This window comes from Eschrichtius robustus, chromosome 6, assembly GCF_028021215.1.
Source record: "Eschrichtius robustus isolate mEscRob2 chromosome 6, mEscRob2.pri, whole genome shotgun sequence".
Classification (NCBI taxonomy): Eukaryota; Metazoa; Chordata; class Mammalia; order Artiodactyla; family Eschrichtiidae; genus Eschrichtius; species Eschrichtius robustus.
This window is the reverse complement of record NC_090829.1, coordinates 58012002-58031972: the sequence shown is the minus strand read 5'-3', so window position 1 is coordinate 58031972 and position 19971 is coordinate 58012002. Positions and strand designations below refer to the sequence as shown.

General features: G+C 35.6%; 1 non-coding gene across 1 annotated transcript; it reads left to right on the top strand.

The window, feature by feature from the left end:
• Window positions 1-1710: 1710 nt before the first annotated feature.
• On the top strand, window positions 1711-1812 carry LOC137766925 (U6 spliceosomal RNA). The gene has a single exon (XR_011074451.1). It is a non-coding gene; the product is annotated as a U6 spliceosomal RNA (small nuclear RNA).
• The last annotated feature ends 18159 nt before the right edge of the window (window positions 1813-19971 follow it).

Genomic DNA, 19971 nt, shown 5'->3' with positions numbered 1-19971 from the left:
TCAGATATGCAGGAGGTGATTTGATAACACGGGAGACAAAACACAGCTTACTTCACCAGATCCTTCTCTCATATGAAACAAAATTCTTAGCCACTGGGGGAAGATACAAAACAGTTGCCATCAAGTATGCCTTTGGAGGGGCAGAAAAACCTCTTGGTCCTAAAATTCTGCACCAGTACAATGCAAGATCTGCTACCACTTGTGAAGGGCCAGAAAATGATCTCCTGCCTAAAATCTGACACAGATTTTTTTAAAAAGTCTGGCTTCTATGAGAGGGAGAAGAGGAAGAAATGCTGAAAATGCTTCACCCACAAGGCCCATGTGAACAAGCCTTGCCTGAGCCTGAGATTGGACAAGGAGAACTAAGCACCCTTTTCACCGCCACCATAAGCCTAGCACCAAGTAACAAGCAGGAGCAACCCACCAGTGGACAGGAGTGTAGAGAGACTCCTTCTGTGATTCAGACATTCAAGGATTTCTGAAAGTGTAGGGTAGAATAAGAACACTAGAAGCCTTCTGCTTTGTGTGGGCCCAGGAGCCCTGGTTCTACATTAAGAAGGTAGTGGCAACCCAACACTGAAGGTATTTGAATTCCATGATGCCCTGAGGATAACAACAATAACAACAAAACCAAACCCAATTCAGTTATTGACTAGATTGAATCAAACCCTACCTCCACTAACAGCCTGAGAGAAGTGTCATGCCCATCTCTGGGAATAAAAGCTATTTGCCTCAAAGAGCAGACTCTACTATTCTTTGATATGTGATGTTCAATAGTCAATCAAAAGTTGCATAATACACATAAAGTAGAAAAAAAAAAAAGACTCATTGTAAGAAGAAAAAATAATCTATAGAACCAGGCACAGAGATGATATACATGTTAGATAAATTAGACAGGAGTTTAAAATTATTCTGATTAATATGTTAAAAAATCTAGTGAAAAAAGTGGACAACATACAAGAACAGATGGGGACTTGCAGCAGAGAGAGAAAAATTATTTTAAGAGATAAATTAAAATATTAGAAATTAAGAAAAATAGGATATCAGAAAGGAAGATTTGTTTCAATGGGCTGATTAGCAGACTGGATGCCGTTGATGAAGAATGACTAAATGTGGAGGTAGGTCAACAGAAATTATCCAAAATCAAATGCAAAGTGAATAAAAGAGTTACAAATGCCAACATAATATTCAAGAGCTGTGGGTCAACAGCAAATGGTCTAAAAATATAAATAATTGAATTCCCAGAAGGACAAAAAAAATAGAAGTAGACAGAATAAATATTTGAATAGATAATGGCTGGGAATTTATGAAATTAATTAGCAATAATGAACAACAGATATATGAAGCTCAGAAAACCCCACACAGAATATAATATAAACATACTTGTATATATCATAGGCAAACTGCTGAAAACCAAAACTAAGGAGAGATTCTTGAAGGCAGCTTAATAAAGGTAAAACAATAAAAAAGTGGAACAAAATCTGAATTATAGCAAACTTTTCATCAGAAACCATTCAAGAAAAAAGATAATGGAGTGTTTGAAGTAGAAACATAGCAACCTAAAATTCTGTACCTAGTGAAAATATATTTCAAAACTGAAGGCAAAGTAAATATTTTTTCCCAAATGAATACAGAAAGAATTTATTACCAGCGGAAGACAAATTCATAGGAAGTCACAATCTACCAAAGCTAATTCAAAAATTAAATAACATGCTTGCTTCGGCAGCACATATACTAAAATTGTAATGATACAGAGAAGATTAGCCCCTGCACAAGGATGACATGCAAATTCATGAAGTATTCCATAATTTTGAAAAAAATTGTTTTCCTTTTTTTTCTTTCTTTTCTTTTTATTGTATCTCTATGAGAAGATAAATGTTAGCTGAATCCATTGTGGTAATCATTTCACAATTTATATAAATCAAACCATCATTCTGTATACCTTAAACTTTTACAGTGATATATGTCAATTATTTCTCAATAAAATTGGAAAAATAATAATTAGATAACTTAACTAGTCCACTATCTATTAAAGATAACCTATGCACAAAGAACATTCCAAGTGAGATGTCTTCACTTACTAATTCTATCAAATGTTTGTACCATGCTACAAAAACTCCTCCAGATATTTGAAGGAGAAATACTTCCTAGGTTATGAGGCCAGTGTTACTCAAAGGCATTACAAGAAAAGAAAACTATAAGTCAATATTCCTCGTAAACATAGATGCAAAAAACCTTAAAAATAAACATCATATTCTGCAAGCAGAAAATGTGATCCTCAAAGGATATCTTGGTGGTTGGAGCAATTTCCCAAACTCAATCAGCTGAAAACTCCCAGGATTCAAGAGGAGTTTAGACTTCAACTTCAAATTCTGTTTGCTAATTTTGTCTCTAATCTTATCTCCCCAAACAGACTGTAAATACTTTGTAAAAACAAAGTATTTTTGTAAAATGAAGGTGGGGATCATATATCTTCGACTTAAGTTTTTACCACTAACATAGCAATTAGGCATTTAAGTAATATTTGTTCAGTAGTTTGATAGTCACAAATGTAGAAATCAATTGCATCTAACAGAAGAATTTAATACACACTGGGGTGTTGATACTGATCTCAGTCTAAGACAGTTATCTTAATCTAACTAATGGCAGCTCCTCTTTCTATATGCATATAGATTTTGATGCAAACTTTTAATTTAAATATATCTTCAAAAAGTGTAGAATAAAAGTGTGTATCAGAATAAATTTTATAAAGTGAACAAACCCATGTGGCCAGCACCCAGATTAAAAACAGAACACTGTCCAGATCCCAGAAGCTCTCTTTTGTCCCCTTATAGTTGTTAAGCCTCTAAGAGTAACCACTCTCCTGACTTCTGACACCGTAGGCTAAGTTTGTCTGTTTTGGATACTTTTATCAGTAAAATCATAACATTTGCACTCTTTTGGGTCTAGTTTCTTTTACTGTCCATTAGATTTATCCATGTTGCTGTATACAGTTATAATTTGTTCATCCTCACTGCTAAATAGTATTTGTTGTGTACATATACAACTATTTATTTATCCAGTCTACTATTAGATTGTTGGGTAGCTTCCAATTTGGGGATATTATGACAGTGCCATTGTAAACATTCCTGTATATGTCTCTTTGGGCATACACTTATACATTTCTATAGAGTTTCTACCAAGGAATGGAATACCTGGATCAAGAATGTGTATATGCTTAGCTTTAGTCTACCAAGGAATGGAATACCTGGATCAAGGATGTGTATATGCTTAGCTTTAGTAGATACTGTCAAACATTTTTCCAGTGTATAGTTCCACCAGCAATGTATGAGAGTAGAAGTTGCTCTACAACTTCACCAACGTTTGGAATTTTTATCTATTTGTTTTATTTTTAGCTTTCCTGGTAGATGCGTAGTGGTAATGGCTTTGTGATTTAAATTCTCACTTTCCTGATGATTAATGAAGTTAATTAAGCACCTTTCCTTATGGTGATTATCCAAATGGATTTGTCCTTTTGTGAAGTGCTTATTCATCTCTTTTGCCCATTTGTTTCTGAGTGGATTATATCATGGGTTCTTTTTATTTATTTTTTTCATTACAATGCTTTAGATCACTTGATTGCATTTATTTGCTTTATCGTCCATTTATTGGTTGGGTTGTTTGTCTTTTTGTTATTGAGCTGTATGTGGTTTGTATATTTTGGAAATTAATCCCTTGTCAGTCACATCATTTGCAAATATATTCTCCCATTCTATAGGTTGTCTTTATTGACTTCTTAGGAAGTCCTAGACAGGCTCCCTTCTATTTATTTTTCAGTATTTAAAAATTTATTCAAAAACTTAATTCATTTTAAAACAAAAACAGCAGTTTAGACAAATCCAAGAGTGATTTTTAAATGAATGAATCATAAAATAGACAATTTAAGGCTAATATCATCATGGTGAGAGAAAATGCACATGTATTTTTACATTACAAAGGAAATGTATTAACAGATAGAAAAATTTCTCACCCCCCCCCGCCCCCCCGGCCAGCGATGGCTTAATGTAACAAAAGTTTATTTATTTATTTATTTATTTATTTATTTAATGGAAAGGCATTTTATTTTAAATATAACAGTGTGTACATGTCCAAACTCCCAATCTATCCCTCCCCTCCCACTCTGCCCCCCCTGCCCCCCCCCAGTAACCATAAATTTGTTCTCTAAGTCTCTGAGTCTGTTTCTGTTTTGTAAATAAGTTCATTTGTATCATTTTTTTCAGATTCCGCATATAAGGATATCATGATATTTGTCTTTCTCTGTCTGACTTACTTCACTTAGTATGATAATGATACTTAATTCTTTGCATATTTTAGCTATAAATCTTTGTTGGATATATTGTTGCAAATATTTTCTCTCACTTTGTGGGTTGGCTTTTCACTTATTTAATGGTATATTTTTATGAGACTGCCAAAGCTTTACCTAATCTTTCAGAAACTGTCTGTTTAAGGTTTAGTTTTCTGCCTACTACTGTTCCAGAAATTGGTAACTGCTGTGAGAGGAAAACCAGCAGTATGCCTGAGGCTCCCCCCACATATCTCCACCAAAGGCTTAGTATTTTTTTCTTTCTCTGTCCTCCAGTAGCATCCTTTTTTCGGGTACGAAATGGATTCTCATCCTTGTGCCCATTCACAGAATTGGCAAATGCCTCTAGGGTAAAAGTGACTGCAGAAGTCCATTTACTTCTGCTACGTTCTCCCCTCTCTGGAGTATGGTTCTTCCAATTCTCTTTTCTGTTGCTGCAGTCTGCTGACTTCAAACAGATGATTACCATCTTTTATCTTGGTTTTTCTTCTTGTTCTCAGTGGCAGCATTGGTGTGCTAAAATCCATTTCTTCCATTTTTAAGTAATAATCTACCACTGTCTATTTTGGACTGATATATACTGCTGTGTATCAGCTATCAATCAATCAAGAAATGCTAGCTAGAAAGTTTTATGTAAAATGGACTTGCAAGTATTACTGCCCTTGGTGCTGGCACATTTTTGGGTAACTGGGCATCAGCAGACATTTTTGGGTATCTCAGAAGATCTCTAGATAATTAAAGTAGTCCTCAGTTTCATCTGATTTTGGGAATTGAACCCTGACTAGAAGTACTGGAAAACTAGAGTGGAGCTGATTGTCCTAATAGCGTGGGAGAAGTGAAATAGAAACAGATTTAAGGGTGCTTAAACACATTAGTAATGATTTTCTCACGCATGACTAGCTTTGTTGTCAATTCAAGTAATGTAACTAAATCATGGCTTTGGACTTTCTCAGAAAACCATGAAAAGAAACTGAAAAATTATTGGCAAATCACTCTTAAAAAATTGTGATTCATGCTGAAATGAATTCTTGACCTAGATTACCAGCCTGATTCTTGTTTTTTGTGCCAATGGTAGAACTTGAACATATGATGTCATAGTTGTTGCTGGGTAGGGCAGACTTATCTTGGCAAATTCCATGGCTGATGCCTACAGGAACTATCCTAGTCCTTTTACCTACATGGTCACACTTACTGGTATTTTAGTTTCTTAATTAGGCTTCAGCAGTGTTTGTTTACACAATTACTTTTTTATCTAAACAACTGCTTCAACACAAAGCAGAAACATAAAACATAAAAATATTTTAATAATATTTAGAGCCTCTTGGGATATTTTGGACTTTAGTCTTAGAGCTGAGAGATTTCCTAAAGATGATCTGAAATAGTATTTATCTGTTTGCATTTTTTTAAAGAAAATTTATATCCAAGCAACATTCAGTAAGGTCTGATACAAATAATGTGACACAATAATAGTTAGATATCTAAGTCAGGGATGTTTGCTCTGATTCTAATTTAAAAATGACATTTTTTGACTTTTTCTGATTATAAAGATAATACTTTTCTGTACAAAATTAAAGAAATTATTCTTTACTAGTTCACTCAGAAAAGCATCAGTTTGTATAAAACTCTATCTTTTTTTATAGGACATATATATGTTTGTGTACATTTATGTACACATGTTTAAAATGGACTGCATACAATCTTTTATAATCTGATTTTCATTTAGCTATTTATGGAGAACTTTTTTCTCATTACATTTTCTATAAAACGTAAATTTAACAATTGCCTAGTGTAGCAAAATATGTATATACTAACATACCACTGATGGCCATATAAGTTGTTTGAAACTTTTCTCCATGTTCTATGGACATTCTTATACATAAATCTTTTTGTATAATCTGATCATTTTACCAGAATAACTTCTTATAAAAAGAAATACAAGACAAAAAATTCACAACTTTAAGGCTTTTGAATAACATATCAAATTACCCTTCAGAAAGGTAGTAAGAATATGAAAGCATCGATTTCACTGAGCATTTGCTAGTACTGAGAATTGTGCATTTATCTTTCTCAACTTTACACATGGAAAAAAAAAAAGACACTTCATTGTTCATGTAGCATTACTTACCATTTTGTATTACTGGCAAGTTAGATATAGGTTAAAAATGTTTATTGGCCATTTGTATAAGCTTTTCTTTAGTGAATTGTCACATTATGTACTTTGCTTACAGTTATATTGGATGGTTTTTATTTTTCTTACTATCGGTGAGACGTCTTTCAATGTAAAGGTTGTTAGCCATTTGTCTGTCATATATGTTCCAAAATATTTCTTTTTGTAATTTGCCTATTAATTTTTCTCATGTAATGAATTTTTTACTCTACACACAGTCAAACTTATAGAAATAGAAATCATAGAAATCTATCACTTTTCTTTATAGTTTCTTCTTTTGATTCTGCTGTAGTTTCTTTGGTATGGTTGATTTTGATATAGATTCATCTTTTGCTTAAAAAGGCCTTATTAACTCCAAGATCAAATAGATGCTTACCTACATTTTCTTTTACTTCTTTTATGGTTTCATTTTTTTCTTTTATATTTAACTCTTTAATCCATTTAGAATATATATGGGATGTGATAGTTATATAATTTAACTTTTTCCGAATATCCAAATAATTACATAGCTTTTATCATATACCAATTTTTTAAATGTATACTAGGTCTTTTTAATATTCTTTCTGTTTGTGGTCTGTTCTGCACTAGTATTGTACTGTTTTACTTACTGTTTCAGAATTTATTTCAACATTTAGATAGCTGGGTAGGCCAATTCTCTATCATTATTCTCTTTTCAAAATGTCTTGAATGTTTTTACCTGTTTGTTCTTCCGTATTAATCAAAAGATAATTTTTTATGGTACAGAAATAATCCCATACAGCTTTTCAAAAGTATGAGTAAGATTTTGGTGAACTCTCCTGTATGGAAAGACCTTAAGGAAATGTTGATAGATTAAAAAAAAGAAAGACAAAACACCAGGTATATTGTTAAAACATTAATAAAAATTACATTTGCTTGAATATGCAAAGGATTCCTGTGGTAGGACTCATAGGAAACAGTTCTTAGTTTCAGAGTTGGAAGACAAGGGTGGGTGGGACATTTACTTTTCACTAAATATTCTTTCGTATTTTTGAATTTTGTAACATGTGCTTATATTATTACCTGCAGAGTAAAACAACAAATTAAAAAATGTCAGTGATCAAATAATAGCCCTTAAGGTAAGTTTTAACTTATCCCCAGATTCACACATTGAGAAAATGAAAGTTTCGGGGATAAAACACCTGCCCCAAATCACATGGCTAGAAACGGTGCAGCCAGGACTCCCTCAGCTACACCAGAGCGCTCCTCCTCAAGGAGCGGGGAACAGAGACCCACACACAGACAGTAAAGGAAGCATGTTTTTAACATGTTTTATTAATTTTTAATAAAATTAATAAATTTTATTTATTTGTTTATTTTTTTTGAGGTAACTGGTTTATAACATTATACAAGCTTCATGTGTACAACATTATGTTTCTACTTCTGTATTCGTTACAGCATGCTCACCAGCAAAAATTTAGTTTCCATCAGTTACCATACAGTTGACTCCCTTTATCTGTTTCATCCTCCTCCCTGTCCTTTCCCCTTGGTAACCACTACTATGTTCTTTGTATCTATGTGTTTGTTTTTGTTTGGTTTGGTTTGTTCATTTATTTTGTTTTATTTTGTTTGTTTGTTTTCTTTTTTTTAAATAAATTTATTTATTTATTTATTTTTGCTGTGTTGGGTCTTCGTTTCTGTGTGAGGGCTTTCTCTAGTTGCGGCGAGCGGGGGCCACTCTTCATCGCGGTGCGCGGGCCTCTCACTATCGCGGCCTCTCTTGTTGCGGAGCACAGGCTCCAGACGCGCAGGCTCAGTAGTTGTGGCTTACGGGCCCAGTTGATTCGTGGCATGTGGGATCTTCCCAGACCAGGGCTCGAACCCGTGTCCCCTGCATTGGCAGGCAGATTCTCAACCACTGCACCACCAGGGAAGCCCTGTTTGTTTGTTTTCTATATTCATATCTGAGTGAAATCATATGGTATTTGTCTTTCTCCATCTGACTTATTTCACTTAGCATAATACCCTCAAGGTCCATCCATGTTTTACTGCTTCCTAGTTTTTGCTCAATCTTGAACACAAGATTTTAATATGAGTATCATTCAGTTTCTGAATGCAGCCTGTATCTTAAAAAGTTGAGGATAGGAAGCTAGTTTGGGGAAAAGCAGGAAAATTGTAAATATCCAATGCAAAGAAGGTAAATGGCTGAGAAAATAGAGGGACCCAATACAAACTATATGATATTTGGTATTAAAAAGTATGTACTGTCTTGAGCTATTGCTGTGAGCTGTGTGTAATTGTGATACGTGGGAATATCACCTTCCTGCCCATATGGGAGACCACTTTTCAGTTTGGCACCAAGTAGGAACAGTATTCCTGCAGAGGGCTTTAATGCTTCCTATCTTAATAGCAGAGGAGAGAGTGGAGTCTCCTACAAAGAACACCAAGAAACCAAGTGTCCCACTCAGATTAGAGGGACAAGGCTAACAATTCACAGACAGCATATGGAAAAAAGCAGTGCTTTTTATAGCAGTAGACTTTATTACTATGAAATATATCTTTTGGCTTTTGAAGTCAGATAAAACTGGGTTATACTTCAGCCTCAAAACTTACTGTTTGACCTTGGCTAAGGGACTTGTTCTTTGATAGCTTTGTGACAAGGCAATTTTGCTGAGCTTTAGTTTTTTCATCTGTCAAATATTTATCATAATACTTTCAACATTCATACATTTATTTGACAAATTACATAGCAGGCACTGTTTCAGTCACTGGTGATAAAGTGGTGAATAGGAAAAAAATGTCCCTGCCTTTATGGAGTTTATGTTTCATTAGAGGAGAACTAAATGAAATAAAAACAATGCAGTGTTTGGTAGGACACTTAGAAGAGTAAACCCTGAATGAATGATACTATATATATTACATTTATTATAAAATCATATATATATACTATAACATTACAGATTATTTTTATTAATTTAACAAGTACCTAAGCAAAGTTCAAATCTGAGTTTTAAATATTTTGACAACACCCTAGTGGAGCAATAGCCATATGGCACCCAAGGAGTTGGAATGAGACTGAAGAGAGCTTATACCCTTAATCCCACTGGTAAAGGAGCTTCGTTGGTCTTTAACAAAGAGGTATTCATCTCAGAACCAACCTAATATTCTTTGTTAGTCGTGTCCTGTGTGTTGTAATCTATGCCTGGTTATCATTGTATTGCAAGTTTCAGTTCTTTGCAATGAATTCTTCTCTCATTTTTACAAAGTATTAAGTTAAATATAGATACCTAGATCAGGAGAACACAATTCTGTACATTGAGTGGACAAATGAAAGCAGAATTCTCTCTTAATGAGGCTACTTATTTCCCCTATAGTTAGGAAATTCCAGTTTGATGAACTTAAGAAAATGTTCCTCTTAGAAAGAAATTATGAACTTTCTCTGACCTTTATTATTTTTTTAGCATTTATTGAGCAAGTCTTTCAAATTTCTCAGAAAAGATTAAGGAAAAGGTGAGTTAGTAGATGGAATTTATTCTGATTTTTCAAAAGCTTTTTGATTTGATCCCGCAGGAGTTTGTGAGGAGAAATTGATAGCCCAGTGGTGAAGTATGAAGCACAGACCTTTATCACTGAATATTAAAAATTACTTGAAACTATACTGGGAATGCACCGAGTTCTCTCCTTAAATGAGAAAATGGTGTTTTTAAAGACAAAGAAGAGAAGGGTAAATATCCCTAGATTAATTGTAGAATTACGACAGCACCATCAAATAGTCCAAGTATACTTAAGATAATAGTGGAGAAAACCAAAATGCAAAGATGATATTTTGCAAGTTCAGAAGACCAGGCCACAAATACAAATAATTCTTTTCTTTTTTATCAAAAAGCTTTTGGCCACTCATTTTCATTTAAGAGGTTAGACATATGGTATTACCCATTGCTTGGCAGGCATTTTCTTAATTGGGAAACATGTGTGCCTTTCTTTTAGATTCATCAGGATACCCTGGAGAAAACATTTTACCATCCATGGACATTCACATCTGTTCCTCCTTATCTGCATTAGAAGTTCTGTGTTAACAAACCCAGTTGTATTTGTGTGACGCAGTCCCTATTTCTAGCTTGGTTAAGTGTTTGGGCCAAGGGTGGAAAAGGGAAAACTCTCTAGAATAAGAGATAATGGGTTTTTTTTGGTTTGTTTTTTAATAAATTTATTTATTTTATTTATTTGTCTTTGGCTGTGTTGGGTCTTCGTTGCCGCACACGGGCTTTCTCTAGTTGCAGCGAGCGGGGGCTGCTCTTCATTGCGGTGTGCAGGCTTCTCATTGCGGTGGCTTCTCTTGTTGCGGAGCACGGGCTCTAGGCACGCGGGCTTCAGTAGATGTGGCACGTGGTCTCAGTAGTTGTGGCTTGCGGGCTTAGTTGCTCCGTGGCATGGGGGATCTTCCCGGATCAGGGCTCGAACCCGTGTCCCCTGTATCGGCAGGCAGATTCTTAACCACTGAGCCACCAGGGAAGCCCGAGATAATGTTTTTAAAGTCTTCACTGCTTCCATTTCAAAGGAAAGATGCATGGCAAGGTCAAAGAACTAGAGTGCCTACTTTATAAAGGACGCATTGGAAATAAGCAGATCTTTTTGAAGACCTCCCTCTCTTACCACCTGAAAATGGATTCCAAACGACAGCTGAGTGCTCTGGGGTGTGGGGGAAGGGCTCTAGTGAAGCAGGTTTATTGTTGTCCAACAGCCTCTTCCCCTCATCTCCTTCCAGTCTCTGGGGAGGAATGCAGGTAGGATGGTCCAGGGCTGGATTAAGGGACGTCTTGGAGGATGGTAATCCAGTACATACACCCTGGTTCCTAACCTCATTGCCTCCCAGGAGAAATGCATGCTAGAGAGCAGATGTTATAGTCCTTCTCTCCTGGTTTGACCACAGAAGAGTTAATCCAGGTAGTTTGCTTTGAAAGAGCTTTATGGAGTACAAGATATGAAAGTAAAAGATTAAAGGTCATATAGGACAAAGAAGTTCTGTCACATCTCTGGCCCCCAGAACTAACATTATTTGCTCAAGTTCAGTGTTTTTGGAATTAATATACTAGTCTTTTATACTCCCAATGGCTGTCAGCCCAATGCTGTAAGACCTGAAGGACCTAGTAACTCAGACTTGCACTACATCTCCCTTTTAAAGGCTCCAAAGCATATTGTCTTATTTCTCCGCCTGCCTACTTCTCTCCCAGTTAGGTAGTGCATATTTATTTGCTGTGATGCAACTCTGGGCAACCGAAGAATATAAAATAAGTAGTCTGAAGAGATTTCTTAAAGAGATTGGCCATGATGAGAGCAATATGTAAGGTTTCTGTCTGCCCATGTAGCCATCTCTGCAGTGCCCCTTCTGTGACAGGCCCCAGACAATGGAACAGAGCATGGACTTTGAGGTCAGCTTCCCTGAGTTTGAATCTTAACTACACCTCCTAGTGCCTAGGTAGCTTTGGGCAAGTATTTTCATCTCTCTGTGTTTCAATTTCCTTTTCTGAGAAAAGGAAAGGGTAATAATAATATCTAGTTTAAAAAGCTGTGATCATTAAATGAGTTAATACAGTAACAGAACTTGGAACAGTGTCTGGTACATAGTAAAGGCTATGTGAAAGTTTTCAACTGTTATTAGTAGTTGAGGAGTTCTTTTTTTTTTTTCCACACCCACACACTGTATTTTATTTTTACAAGAGATAAATAGACTGACACCAAGCATTGTAAATGGATGACCACAACAAAAGCAACAATGATTGCAATTACCAAACACGAAACACACTCATACTATGTCATAATATTGACATTCAGTCCAGTAATCCTCCACTGTAACAGCTCCTTTACTTTGCAGTGAAAATTGATTTGTATATTTTTTGCCTCTGAGTCCTTGTGGGATTTTTTTTTTAACATCTTTATTGGAGTATAATTGCTTTACAATGGTGTGTTAGTTTCTGCTGTATAACAAAGCGAATCAGTTATACATATACATATATCCCCATATCTCCTCCCTCTTGACGTCTCCCTCCCACCCTCCCTTTCCCACCCCTCTAGGTGGTCACAAAGCACCAAGCTGATCTCCCTGTGCTATGTGGCTGCTTCCCACTAGCTATCTATTTTACATTTGGTAGTGTATATATGTCCATGCCACTCTCTCACTTTGTCCCAGCTTCCCCTTCCCCCTCCCCATATCCTCAAGTCCATTCTCTAGTAGGTCTGTGTCTTTACTCCCATCTTCCACTAGGTTCTCCATGTCGTTTGTTTTTTTTTTTTTAATTCAAACAGAAAGTCACAAAAATTATAATCATCCTCATCAGTTCACTCAGTCCCATGTAATTATTTTTTTTTTCATCTTGATCTTTTGTTAGCACTTTTATGAATTCATCAGTTTTCCATTAGAGTTCTGAAAATGCTTATTCATTCAGTTCAGCAGTACAGTCAGTTACCAGAAACCTCAAACTTCACTGGTTCTATGAGCCCCTTGAAATTGTACACAGAACTTAGCGTGGCAGAGAGCTCATACTGCTCGTCAACATGACCTCTGAAATAAAGTTTAGGAACTCCTGTGACAGACTATATAGGTCTCCAAATACTAAGTATTAGTTTCTATCATTATTAAAGCTCAGTGAACCATTGCTAATATTGGTTCATATGAATAATAATTAAATCTTCAACTAAAATAATCCTTAAGAATTTATTTACAGGGTGTCTGAAGGCTATTGGTTAGGTGTGCTAAGTTTGTTTTCTATAAATTTCTTTGAATTTTTATTTTTTATCCACAATTTTAAGCAGGAGCTAACTAGAGAGGTCAATGGGCCAAATTAATTAATCAAAGAGAGCATAAAACATTGAATAGCCCCAAACTTGGAGTAGTTTCCCTAGCCTTCGTGCTTCCCTGCATTAATGCAGTGACCCACTAGATGTCAGTGTTTCCATGAGAATGAATAAAGGCATTCTGTTGTCATCCTTGAAGCAAAGGATTAATTGACTGCTATAAAAAAGTTAGATGAAATAAAATGTTCTCCTTGCTCTTCAAACGGAGATAAGCTAATAACTTTGGACACAGTTTCACTCCTCTGCATTCACCAAATGTCCAATTACATATTGTCTCTGCCTGGACCTTCAAAACAATATAAAATTGAATGAAGGCAGTGAGAGAAGTCACAGGAGGATTTCCACAGAGCTCCATCCAGTTCAGAAACAGCAATTTAATATGTGTTTCCAAGGTTTCCAAACGCAATGACTTAGTAGGTAATGTTCTTCCTGTATCTTCTCCTATGTTCTTTTTCTTTTAGCTTTATTTGGGACATTTTAAAAAATCTCTCTTTATAAAAACAATGTTTCAGCCATCTTTCTTCAAGTAGGCTTGCTTAATTGGGACAAAGGTGATCCTGTTTGAGTCATAAATCTGCATGAAATAGTCCTGCATTTTCAGATGTTCTGTTTTCACCATTTGTCTGAGCACACATTTTTGATGGTGTGCCTCAGCCATCAGACACAGATAGTCAGGAGAGCAACAAAGAGCTATGTAGAGAGGCAAGAAATCATAATAGATATAGGAAAATTATATAACCAGAAGTATCTAAATGAGTAAGGAGGATAGTGCAAGTGTTAACTGGAGGAAAATACCAGAACAAGGGCTTCCTAGTATCCCTGCTCTTGTGGTTTTATTTAGTACATGTTCTTTTCCCCCATGACAGAGAGCAAAGCAAATGTGACTAGCATTCTGTTGCATGGGCACTGAAACTTCCCCCATGTCAAATATCACCTGGGATATTAAAGTCTACCACGTATACTAAAGAATCAAACCTAGCAAGTTTGTCAAATACATGCTTGAGTTAAAATAGAGAGATTGATTAGGGTGGAAGTGCTATTCTAATCCAAACAGTAGGAAAAATGTGTTCCAGGGATTCAGCCATCTCAGGCTATTTTCAGGGCTGACAACCATAAAAAGCAGATGGCCTCAGAGGCTGTGCTGGACACTGGTTCAGAAATATAACACAAGGTTAACAGTGACATATGCTGTCATCCGTGAGGTACCAGAGTTCCAAAAAATATGGCAATTTCAGAACCTTCTCTAAAATAGTATTTCCTCTGTGCATTTTTTAAAAGTTAATGTAATCAAGGCTTAAAACGGCTCAGAGAAAGAGGACATTTTATTTACCTTGGAAGATCCACCGGGGAACTTCCACAGAATTTAATTCCTTTACTCTTTCACAGTTTTCTCATATAACATGTTGACAGTGAAAGTATGTGTTTGTGAATGACAGTTCATTATTTTCATTGGGAAAGTATTTCAGTGTAATAGTCTAAACATTTAAAAAATGTAATTATTTATTTAAAAAGCAATATGGATAAGTTATTTATGTAAACCTAGGATTGTAGACTTGAGAATATCCAGATTAATAGTTATGGTGAGGCTTAAGGCTAGCAGTTACTAGTAAGACTAACCGTTTCCAAATTTTTCCTCTCTTTCCCCTTGTGGCTGATCACAAATGTCCGAAGTGACTCCATTATAGATTCACAAAAGAAATACTTTTGCCATCAGATGAGAAATCCACTCATCAGATTACTATCATTAATGTCTTATTGTGAATCATTTATTTTCCTCTTTCTAATGTCATGGGAAAGGTGGCTGAAAAGTGTGTAGGGTTCTTCCCAGAGAGGGTAGATCTGATGGATTGTTCTGGATAGTAAGAGCCTGAGGAAACAATGGAAGTCTGGAGGTATGAGGTAAACAGAAGTATCCAAAAATTAAGAGGGTTACATTGAGTTAATAATAAAATCTCAGGAAAGCATTTTTCAATCTTTTTCAATTTTGCACTGGGAAGACCCTAAGAACAGGACATTGGTTCCTGAGAATTATGTAACTGGTCTTACCTGAGAAGTGCCATTCCTGGTGGTAAAGGTAGGATAACAAGGAAAAGGTGATTAATGGAGTTCTTGTTATGAAGGTATGTTGAGTTTAGTAAATCATTGGCCTCCAGACCGCTATGCTAGGGGTGCTAGGAAAGATTACACTACCGCTCTCCCTCTTTTCCCCAGCTGTGCATCCTATCTATAGATACAGGTGATCACAGTTTTGGAGGCAGACACATGACTTTCAAGAATTACTTTATTATTTGTGCTATGTTAACCTTGAGAATTTGCCTTAACCTTTTGAAACTTCAATTTTTTCCTCCTTAAAATGGGAAAAAAAATCCCATAACCTGCCCAAACAAGTCATAGGGTGTTTTTAAGTTTAAAATGACAACTATGGGCAAATGGGTTTTGTGAACTGTGAGGGGCTTTACACAATCTCTTGAGTGTAATTTTTAATATAAATATTGTAGTTATGTCTTTTTAAAGTCCTTTGGGTCATGAAACCTGAAGTAATTGCAGGTAAAAATACGTCTGGTATGAACTAGGTTAGAAAGCGTGGCAATGTGTAGAACAGTATTGGAAAAAATTTATTCCTCTGAGAAAGAAAAAATGAAAGAAATGCTGTGGGATTTTATCAGACCCCCTGGCAATGGCACAAACATCATAACGTGATACTAATAGATTTTGGGGGAATGGAATGAGAGTGCCAGTGTTGTAACAATAGTCTTCTAATGTTTTCTTTGGAGATGAAAGAGATAAGGCTTTTTTTTTTTTCCAAAGAGTATCCTATATGCTGACTTAGCTTGTGACCCTTTCAAAACATTTGTGATCACTCATTCTGATGGCCTTCCTGATGTGACTAAATCTTATGAGTTATTTTTATTAAGATCTTGCAAGGTTGCCAGATAACTAATTGTGGTGGAAAACAGCCAAGGATCAGGGCCCAGAGTGGTACAAAGTGTGGACTCTCTCTCTAGCCTACCATCCATCAGCTTTCCTAATGATTCCAGCAACCTCTTTTTAAATTTGAAAACACGTATTTCTATATATTTTTTATTTAGTTTATGTCAGTGTCATGTATGTGTTTGAAATTCACTTGTCTCTTATTACATTATAATCTCTTCCTAGACATAGTCTATCTTTTATTATCTTTGAAACTCCCTATAGCACGTAATGTAAATTTAGGCACACGGGTCTTGCACTGATATGTAGCCTTTCACCTTCAGGGAAAGAAAGCTTATTCTAGATACAACTGAACTCCTTACTAGATGTATAAATTTTATAATTATCTTTACAAAATTGGATGCTTTTCCTCTCATGAAATCCCAAAAGAAGAGAGAGAACTTAGCTTATTCCTTCGTATTAAATCATCACACTATTGAGTGCATATTGCATGTCAGGGTCTGTGTAGGGTCTGGGCTAACTCAACAAATGTGACAAGAATTCTGCCTATCGTAGATGAATGGTAGAATGAAGATTTCAGAGAAAGAGAAACTCAGAGAAAGAGAATTTTACTTCGACAAGGTTGTGGGAAGGGAGACCCCAGCTGCTGAGCATTAAGATTCAGATGCATTTGTGCCTCCTTGTTTGTTTTATCCTAACCCTCTTATAAAGGAGACACCCCAGAGGAGCTCCGTTTTGTCCTCACACTTGGTTTTCCCATGGTGAGACTCATTATTAATAGCAGGACATGAGATTATTAGATATCTTAGGTGTCTCCTTACCCTTAAATTTGGCTTTTCCAAATTCTTCAAAGTGGTGGTATATAGAAGGAGCATTCTTTGGCCAGCAAGTAAGGCAGCACTAGGAGACAGGCCTCTATCTTCAAAGAATACATAAGGTGGTTAAGGGATTTGGCAAAGATGATAAAAGAGAAGATGAAATGAGAATAGGGGAAGGCACTGCAGGTATAAAAGTTCTCAATACCAGTGTACAGGTAGACTCAGGTGGGTAAAGCAGAGGCTAGAGGTAAGGAAGAGTGGCAGTAGTTAACTTAAATCTTGGATACTAAGATGTTTTATGGATAGTGTGGAAAATTGAGTAAGCTTCGTGTCTTTTCCCACTCTTTAAATTTTCCTCAAGTCCTTCAAGTCTTTCCACCAGTGATAACTAAGAGTTATATCTGACAGTAAAGCATGAAGGGGCCAATACTTATGCTTGAAAATCTTAAGGAACATCTCAATATGAGGAACTGCAACAACTTATCTGCAAGGCACTGATTGTTGGTTATTTAGGTGGGGGAATGGAGCTATGTTCTCAACGTGCCCCTTAAATGATCCAAAGTGAAGGCAGACATAATGGTAGAGGTGTTTCTCCTATATTTACACATGTGCTTGAACTGATTTGTTGGTCCAAAGGCTAATACCATTCTGTTGGCTCTTCATCTGATGGCTGTGGCTCAGGGTGTGCAATAGCACACTAATTGCACCATTAATTCCAGATTAGGCTATTTTAGAAAGAAAGAAAGAAAGAGAGAGAGAGAGAAGGAAAGAAGGAAGGAAGGAAGAAAGAGAGGAAGAAAGAGAGAAAGAAAGGGAGAAAGAAAGGGAGAAAGAGAAAGGAAAGAATCCTCAGTGACAGATCCAAAGGGAGAATATCTGGAATTTGTGTGAGGCAAATGAGACACCTATGTATAAAGAAGGTAAGGGCATCGGATGACTAATCTCACTTGACAAAGAAACTCTCTCATTGTGAATAAATATATCAATATATGTAGAAGCAAATTTATTACAGTACCCTTTAAAACAGGAAATTATGGAAATCACATAAATACCTCTCCATGAAAATAATGAATGCTTACATTGTAATCCTTAATGGATGCTATTTCATTTTATGCTTTTATGTACATCTAATTTTTTCCCTTAGGCTAAGTTCCTAGAAAGAGAATTTCTGTGTCAAGGATATAATAATTGATTCAATATATTTTGCAATCTGCCTGCTAGAAAGGTTTTAAAACATTTAAATTAATTGTTTAAATGATTAATGTTTTAAAAATTATACTCCCACCAGCAGAGTATGAAAGTTCCTATTTCTTTACCTCTTCGATATCCTTTTTGCCTCCACTCTAATAGATAAATGCTACCTTTTATTGTCTTTATAATGTTTATTTATTTGATTATTAATGGGTCAGGGCATTTAAAACATAGGCCATTTTTATTTCTTCTTTACCAGTTACTTCTTCATGTCCTAAGGTCATTTTGGGGGGGCTACTTTTTTCTCTTTTCCATATTCATTTTTAGAACTTTTATGTATTCACCTCAAATATGTTACAAATACTTTTCCCAGTTTATGTTTGCATTTAATTATTTCTTTTGTCATTATATGGGATGTTCTAATTTTTAGGTAATTGCATTTATCAGTCTTTTACTTTTGGCTTCTGCTTTTGGTGTCATGCCTAGAAAGACTTTCTCCACCATGATGTCATTTAAAATAAAAATTTATTTTCTCCTACTATCAGTATGGCTTACTCTCTTTATATATAAATATTTTAATCTTGATAAATGTATAATGGTAAGAGGTAGGAATCTAACTTTTTCCCCCAAGCAATTAGCCAGTGTTCCCAATACCACTTATTGGGGTACCTCTTGATTATATTCTAAACTTTTCCACATGTTTTTGTTTCAAACTAGTCTGTTCTTACACTTTGCATCATGCTGTCCAAATATTATAGTTCTAAATTACAATTAATATCTGAGAAATACTATCTCACCCCATCACCCATTTTTATGTGTTTCTACTCTACTTTTTATTTATCCAATTGTAGGAGGAAACTAAAGTGTCAAAAAAAAAAGCCCCAACAAAAGAGTAAAAAGATCTTAGTGTTAAAGAAACAACTCTTATAAGGAGAAACAGGAGTATTAAAGATTTTTTGGATGATTCCAAAGAGGATAAAGATTATTTAGTAGAGGAATCCAATTCTGATTCAACTTCAGATTCTCTAGACTCTGTTGATCCAGTTAATCCTATAACAACTGCCACTTCAACAGATTTGGAAAGCAATTTGATAGCCTCCATAAAGCTGCCTTGTAATACCCAGGACTGAAATAACTACTGACTGACCAGATATTCAATTAAAATAGGTAACACTCATACAAATGATGCATACTTGGCCATAAGGTACTCAAAACGTGTATTTCATGACCAACCAGTGGTAATGAAGTATTTCTGTCTAAAAAGCAGTGTACCTCCAGTGACCACAAGGTACCTAATTGTAAGGAGGCTCAGGCCTGCACTTGGAGGATGCATCATTGATACCCTTACTATTTTTTCAGAGTGAAACTTGTGGCACAGTAGGAGAAATGGACTTTTGAAGAAATTTCTAAGACCTAGGCTCCACTAGGAGCTTAAGGAACTAAAGACACGTACTCTACCCTAATCCCTAAAGGTGAGCATATTTATTGCTCCACATGTGTCTACCTTTTTATAATCTTATCAGTAAAAAATCCCAAAATAGATAACAAAGCATAATTTTAAAGTTATGAAAGGCTAATCTTACGATTTTCAATATAAAAAGAATCAATAAGATTGATTCTTCCAAAACCACCAGCTCTGCTATCTCAGATTAATAGATTTAATCTAACTTTATACAAGAGCTGAAAGCCCCCTTAGGATATCTCTAATAAGA